General features: G+C 30.3%; 1 protein-coding gene across 3 annotated transcripts in view; it reads right to left on the minus strand.

Moving 5' to 3' along the window:
- The window catches only part of LOC110443085 (alpha-aminoadipic semialdehyde synthase, mitochondrial-like), a 52,807-nt gene extending 45,973 nt beyond the window's left edge, over nucleotides 1-6,834 (minus strand). For 2 of the 3 annotated variants that reach the window (XM_021487069.1, XM_021487067.1), the window contains exon 1: nucleotides 6,759-6,834. The gene's annotated coding sequence lies outside the window, so the exon portion shown is untranslated. Of the gene's footprint in view, nucleotides 1-6,698 lie in introns of all 3 variants that reach the window. The other variant, XM_021487068.1, reaches the window with a different exon arrangement.
- Nucleotides 6,835-8,960: the final 2,126 nt, after the last annotated feature.

Raw genomic sequence — 8,960 nt, forward strand, 5'->3', positions numbered from 1 at the left:
ATAATGCTATTCTATATGTGACTTTGTAACATAATGCTATTCTATATGTGACTTTGTAACATAATGCTATTCTTTATGTGACTTTGTAACATAATGCTATTCATTGTGACTTTGTAACATAATGCTATTCTATATCTGACTTTGTAACATAATGCTATTCTATATGTGACTTTGTAACTTAATGCTATTCTATACATGTGTGACTTTGTAACATAGTGCTATTCTATATGTGACTTTGTAACATAATGATATTCTATATGTGACTTTCAAACATAATACTATTCTATATGTGACTTTGTAATGTAGTGCTATTCTATATGTGACTTTGTAACATAGTGCTATTCTATATGTGACTTAGTAATATAATTCTATTCTATATGTGACTTTGTAACATAATGCTATTCTATATGTGACTTTTTAACATAATGCTATTCTTTATGTGACTTTGTAACATCATACTATTCTATACATGTGTGACTATGTAACATAATTCTATTCCATATGTGACTTTGTAACACAGTGCTATTCTATATGTGACTCTGTAACTATTCTATATGTGACTCTGTAACATATGTGACTTTGTAACTTAATACTATTCTATATGTGAACTTTTCTATATGTGACTCTGTAACTATTCTATATGTGACCCTTTAACATAGTGCTATTCTATATGCGACTTTGTAACATAGTGTTATTCTATATGTGACTTTGGAACATAATGCTTTTCTAGATGTGACTTTGTAACATCATACTATTCTATACATGTGTGACTATGTAACATAATTCTATTCTATATGTGACTTAGTAATATAATTCTATTCTATATGTGACTCTGTAACTATTCTATATGTGACTCTGTAACACAATGCTATTATATATGTGATTTTGTAACATAATGCTATTATATATGTGACTTTGTAACATCATACTATTCTATACATGTGTGACTATGTAACATAATTCTATTCCATATGTGACTTTGTAACTTAATACTATTCTATATGTGAACTTTTCTATATGTGACTCTGTAACTATTCTATATGTGACCCTTTAACATAGTGCTATTCTATATGTGACTTAGTAATATAATTCTATTCTATATGTGACTCTGTAACTATTCTATATGTGACTCTGTAACTATTCTATATGTGACCCTTTAACATAGTGCTATTCTATATGCGACTTTGTAACATAGTGTTATTCTATATGTGACTTAGTAATATAATTCTATTCTATATGTGACTTAGTAATATAATTCTATTCTATATGTGACTTTTTAACATAGTGCTATTCTATATGTGACTTAGTAATATAATTCTATTCTATATGTGACTCTGTAACTATTCTATATGTGACCCTTTAACATAGTGCTATTCTATATGCGACTTTGTAACATAGTGCTATGCTATATGTGACTTTGTATCATTATGCTATTCTATATGTGACTTAGTAATATAATTCTATTCTATATGTGACTCTGTAACACAATGCTATTATATATGTGACTTTGTAACTTAATGCTATTCTATACATGTGTGACTATGTAACATAATTCTATTCCATATGTGACTTTGTAACTTAATACTATTCTATATGTGAACTTTTCTATATGTGACTCTGTAACATAATACTATTCCATACATGTGTGACTTTGTAATATAATTCTATTCTATATGTGACTTTTTTGTAACATAATGCTATTCTATAAGTGACTTTGTAACATAATACTTTTCTATATGTGACTTTGAAACATAATTCTTTTCTATATGTGACTCTGTAACACAATGCTATTATATATGTGATTTTGTAACATAATGCTATTTATAAGTGATTTTGTAACATAATGCTATTTATAAGTGATTTTGTAACATAATGCTATTCATAATGCTATTCTATAAGTGACTTTGTAACATAAGGCTATTCTATATGTGACTTAGTAATATAATTCTATTCTATATGTGACTCTGTAACATATGTGACTTTGTAACACAGTGCTATTCTATATGTGACTCTGTAACTATTCTATATGTGACTCTGTAACACAATGCTATTATATATGTGACTTTGTAATGTAGTGCTACTCTATATGTGACTTTGTATCATTATGCTATTCTATATGTGACTTTTTTGTAACATAATGCTATTCGATATGTGACTTTGTAACTTAATACTATTCTATATGTGAACTTTTCTATATGTGACTCTGTAACATAATACTATTATATACATGTGTGACTTTATAATGCTATTCTATATATGACTTTGTAACATAATGATATTCTATATGTGGTTTTGTAACATAATGCTATTCATTGTGACTTTGGAACATAATGCTATTCTATGTGTGACTTTGTAACATAAGGCTATTCTATATGTGACTCTGTAACACAATGCTATTATATATGTGATTTTGTAACATAATGCTATTATATATAGTGACTTTGTAACATAACGCTATTGTATAAGTGATTTTGTAACATACTGCTATTATATATGTGATTTTGTAACATAATGCTATTTATAAGTGATTTTGTAACATAATGCTATTATATATGTGACTTTGTAATTTGTAACATAATGCTATTCTATATGTGACTTTGTAACATAATGATATTCTATATGTGATTTTGTAACATAATGCTATTCCATATGTGACTTTGTAACATAATACTATTCTATACATGTGTGACTTTGTAACATAATTCTATTCCATATGTGACTTTGTAACATAATACTTTTCTATATGTGACTCTGTAACATAATACTATTCTATATGTGACTTTGTAACATAATTCTATTCTATATGTGACTTTGTAACATAATACTATTCTATATGTGACTTTGTAACATAATNNNNTATATGTGACTTTGTAACATAATGCTATTCTATATGTGACTTTGTAACATAACGCTATTGTATAAGTGATTTTGTAACATAATGCTATTATATATGTGACTTTGTAACATAATGCTATTCTATATGTGACTTTGTAACATAATGCTATTCTATATGTGACTTCGTAGCATAATGCTATTCTATATGTGACTTTGTAACATAATGCTATTGTATATGTGACTTTGTAACATAATGCTATTCTATATGTGACTTTGTAACATAATGCTATTCATAATGCTATTATATATGAGACTTTGTAACATAATGCTATTCATAATGCTATTCTATATGAGACTTTGTAACATAATGCTATTCTATATGTGACTTTGTAACATAATGCTATTCTATATGTGACTTTGTAACATAATGCTATTCTATACATGTGTGACTTTGTAACATAGTGCTATGCTATATGTGACTTTGTAACATAATACTATTCTATATGTGACTTTGTCACATTATACTATTCTATATGTGACTTTGTCACATAATACTATTATATATGTGACTTTGTAACATAATACTATTCTATATGTGACTTTGTAACATAATACTATTCTATATGTGACTCTGTAACATAATGCTATTCTATATGTGACTTTGTAACATAATGCTATTCTATATGTGACTCTGTAACATAATGCTATTCTATATGTAACATAATACTATTTTATATGTGACTTTGTAACATAATACTATTCTATTTGTGACTCTGTAACATTATGCTATTCTATATGTGACTTTGTAACATAATGCTATTTTATATGTGACTCTGTAACATAATACTATTCTATATGTGACTTTGTAACATAATGATATTCTATATGTGACTTTGTTACATAATACTATTCTATATGTGATTCTGTAACATAATGCTATTCTATATGTGACTTTGTAACATAATACTATTCTATATGTGACTCTGTAACATAATTCTATTCTATATGTGACTTTGTAACAAAATACTATTCTATATGTGACTTTGTAACATAATACTATTCTATATCTGACTTTGTAACATAATGCTATTCTATATATGACTTTGTAACATAATTCTATTCTATTTGTGACTTTGTAACATAATACTATTCTATATATGACTTTGTAACATAATTCTATTCTATTTGTGACTCTGTAACACAATGCTATTATATATGTGACTTTGTAACATAATGCTATTGTGACTTTGTAACAGAATTCTATTCTATATGTGACTTAGTAACATAATTCTATTCTATATGTGACTTTGTAACGTAATACTATTCTATATGTGACTTTGTAACATAATGATATTCTATATGTGACTTTGTTACATCATACTATTCTATATGTGATTCTGTAAAATAATGCTATTCTATATGTGACTTTGTGACATAATGGTATTCTATATGTGACTCTGTAACATAATTCTATTCTATATGTGACTCTGTAACATAACTCTATTCTATATGTGACTTTGTAACATACTTCTATTCTATATGTGACTCTGTAACACAATGCTATTATACTATTCTATATGTGACTTTGTAACATACTTCTATTCTATATGTGACTCTGTAACACAATGCTATTATATATGTGACTTTGTAACATAATTCTATCATATATGGGACTTTGTAACATAATGCTATTGTGACTTTGTAACAGAACTCTATTCTATATGTGACTTTGTAACATAATTGTATTCTATATGTGACTTTGTAACATAATGCTATTGTGACTTTGTAACAGAATTCTAATCTATATGTGACTTTGTAACATAATTCTCTTCTATATGTGACTCTGTAACATAATGCTATTCTATATGCGACTTTGTAACATAATACTATTCTATATATGACTTTGTAACATAATTCTATTCTATATGTGACTTTGTAACATAATTCTATTCTATATGTGACTCTGTAACACAATGCTATTATATATGTGACTTTGTAACATAATTCTATCATATATGTGACTTTGTAACATAATGCTATTGTGACTTTGTAACAGAATTCTATTCTATATGTGACTTTGTAACATAATTCTATTCTATATGTGACTCTGTAACATAATGCTATTCTATATGTGACTCTGTAACATAATGCTATTCTATATGTGACTCTGTAACATAATGCTATTCTATATGTGACTTTGTGACATAATGCATGGCTAATAACATTGTTCACTCTGTTTATCGTGTACAATGTATTACCTGTTTGTACAATGTAACCAGTGAAATGCATTTTTTTAACATTTGTGGGGTTGTAAAAGAAAAGAGAGTTGTGTGGCGTTCTACAAATTAAGCTAGCTCAAAGCTAGAAGACAACCTTCTGCATTGGCTATGCAACACAATCTGGTTCAAACCTATACAATAATGCAAGGTACCCCATCTTGGAGAATACATTTAAATGGAATGGTATAATTGTCATCAATGTGAAAACATGCATTTCAATCCTCATATATTTATGCTCAAAACAACAAAAAGTAACATTTTAGCTTTGTATGTGGTTCCTTTCATTTCATGATTCAATTAATCAATTTTTCCTAATTGATTAATGATGACCGGGTCAAGCGTTCTAGTAATCTGACACTTGACCTCTCTCTGTAACCTTGACTTGTATGCTGCCTGTGTCTTATCTTACTCAAAATATAGTATAATACCTATCTATGAATCTCGATCAATGATAAAGCTATTTTTCTTGTGACAATCTCAAAGATATGTCTGAGAAGGCCCTACATTGTACAGAAATATAGACGCAGTTAAAACAGTTTTCACAGTTTGATTCATATTAATGTTGTTTGAAAGTAAAATTTCACTTAAGACAGATTTACAGTTTATACTATGTAGATGTGGAACTTCTAAACATGTTATTGTAACTACTTTTACTTATTCCGTCTTTGCGTATTGCAGAGTTATCTTCTCTTTGGAGCAGGGATTGATTGTTACGTCACTTGTTTGTGAGAATAACGTCATCAATGTTTGAGAAAACGACATAATTTTCTCACATAGACCAATGACGTAACAATCAATACCTGCTCCCAAGAGAAGATAACTCTGCAATACGCAAAGACGGAATAGTCAGTTCTTAGGTAAACATAATGGCATATCACTTACACTTTTTGCTAAGTCCTTAGGTAAATATATTGTCATTCACACTATTAAAGTTGTTGAGATTGATATATGGCTAAATTCTGCGGACAGTGACTGAGTGATGCTATAAATAGCCAGACTAGCAATCCTTAATTGCTTATAATCATTACTTCTACTTCTACTGATAATCGACCTAACTCCATCATATTGAAGATCATGTCGATGTTTGAGTTTTATAATGTACAGGAAAAGAGAGTGAGAACAGAGCTAAATTGTGAAGAGAGGAGAGACGACTTTTAAAGGTTTCCAAAGTTTCTGATGGATATAAATATATCAATTATATATAACATGTTTTGTTTCTACGTACATGGACAGTCAACAACAGCTAGACTTGTTTTTGTTGAGTAATTAAATGTCCCTTGATGTGGCCCCGTTTCTTATAAATGTCTGTACATGTATACATTTGAACAAATCATACGGTTATACAAGAACCACTGTATTGGGCCGCTAATTACCACAGGTGGACACGAGTGACCTCTGACAATTAACACCGTCGCTGACACTATTAACACCGTAACAAGTACCGTACACTCCCGTTAGGCGGGCATTAGAGGTGCCCTGCTACTGTCGACGTCTAACGGGGGACGACCATATTTTTAGCAACGCACCGGTTCATGTTTTGTGAAAGTGGGTAGATTGTTGTCAAATTTAAACGTACATACATACCAGTTGATTGGATTAGGGAACAAACACAGGTTTTACGAGCTTATTTCACGTCAGTCTTACCTCACAACGTCTATAACATGTATCTTCCGCGCTGTATATTGTAAACAACCGCAGTGGTCGATAGTCGCTCGTGTCTGATTGGTTCGGGGACTTGAAGGTCGGGCTCTCTCAACCAATAGATGGTTGTCAATACCACACACCTTCTTGAGCAATATGCGATGGAAAATTGTGAAATTGTGAATCCATATATATTCCTTAGTACAACATTATTCGTATGCGTTATTTCCTTCTGTTCATACTATTATATTTCCTTCTAAAATAATAATTGTACATAGGATAAACGGCGGGAAAAACACACCTTGTCAGCTCTCTACCTTGTAGCCTATTCTTACACGTGCTACTAATATAGATAGTGTTTAATGTATATTACTTCAGACCCCCAGCCCTTCAAAACAAAACAAAAACGCACATATGGCTGCAAAATATTGATTTCTTTAGTTTTCCACATTTTACAAGAATTATTTTAAAATTGTTTCTTCGCAAAAAAAATCACCATTACCCTATATACACTTCTTATACTATATTTTATCTAGACTAGCTTCTAACTGCATTTCTTGCGACCTAAGTTCCACATACACTGTAATAACAACAGCAATAGGTTTCAAAGTGTGAACCTAAATTGGGGTTCAAAGGAAAGCCTTTTATGGAACGCCAAATTAACATATATTCAAATAATTGCACATATATGTTACCATTTCTGGGTCTTGACCTACATAACGCTATTATATCCTAACGTTGATGTATCATGCATCGTACATGTTGATATACCTGTACATGTGGGGGAAATGATGCGTAAAGGATGGATAGACACTAAAAATGTACTCTGTAATGATAGTACGTTGTACGTACTGTATAAGTTTGCATATAAATAAGTCACATATTCAAGTTTGCATATAAATTAGTCACATATTCAGCATTATTTTCACCATGAATGTGTGTAAATATGTATCATATACACGGGACCTCTTGTTCCACACATAGTGTGGCTGAGTGAACATACAATCCTTTGAAATCTTTAAGTGATCTAATAGTGTCAACCTTGATCCGGTCGATCAATGTTTTATCAAGTTAAAAAAGTATTCAAAAACCTGTACAGATATTGTCAGATTTGGCACTGATCAATGGGTTTTTATTTGTAAATTAGATACATGCGCTTTCGTTTGTGTAAAAAAAAATCCCCATAAAAATCAATGCTCCAAAATAACCCCACTGATTGTGTTATACAATAAGCTAGAATTACTAATACATCGTAACTTTATATACGGTCACAGTTATCAGTCTCTATGGCGTTGTCTACTCCAGCAGGATCTGAAATCCAACCTCTGTTCCATCAGATAGATTGGCGTCGGTAATACGATAGTTGTGCTATCTGTTTTAACATGTCGTAAGCAAACATAAATATAGCACACTGATTGTCAATCGTGTATATAACTATTACACAAGAGGCACATTGGGCCTGTATATCTCTCACCGAGTAACGTATGTTCCATGGACTCCATTATAGTTTAAAGCTTTACTCTTCGGAGTATATATGCAGAACGTTAGTTTTATCGACTTTTTTTTTATAGGTCTGTCTAAAATATATATTAAATAGACCAACTCTTAATAAAATATACAGATCCTATATTCTTCCATTACTAGAATACTGTTGCGAGTAATGGGATGGGTGTACTCTCGGTGACGCAGACAAACTAGAAAAACTTCAACTTGAGTCTGCACGGATAATCACGGGTTTCCCTCTTATTCTAGCAGAACATCTTTATACTCTGAAAGTGGATTCGAACCCTTATCTTAGAGAAGATCTAGGAGATAACTATTCTACAAAATTCACAATAATTTCACGCCAACCTATCTTACTTCTCTACTGTCTCCTCTTGTCTCAGAAAATTCACAATACAACCTCCGTAATGCCGATAATTATTCTCTTCCTAATTTCCGACTTCAACTTTCAAACTCATCCTTTTTCCCTTCTACAATCCGACTTTGAAACCAATTAGACCTAGACATAAGACACAGAGTTTCACATACAGCGTTTAAGAATTCTCTCCTAAATCTTCAAAATTTATATGTTCCAAAATATTATCTGATTGGTGATAGAAAACTTAACATTTTACATACCAGATTAAGAAACAGAGCTAGTACCTTAAATAATGATCTATTCCATGCAAATCTAATAAATTTCCGACACTGTCAATGTGGTCA

The sequence above is a fragment of the Mizuhopecten yessoensis genome, unplaced genomic scaffold (assembly GCF_002113885.1).
Source record: "Mizuhopecten yessoensis strain PY_sf001 unplaced genomic scaffold, ASM211388v2 scaffold716325, whole genome shotgun sequence".
NCBI classification, from domain to species: domain Eukaryota; kingdom Metazoa; phylum Mollusca; class Bivalvia; order Pectinida; family Pectinidae; genus Mizuhopecten; species Mizuhopecten yessoensis.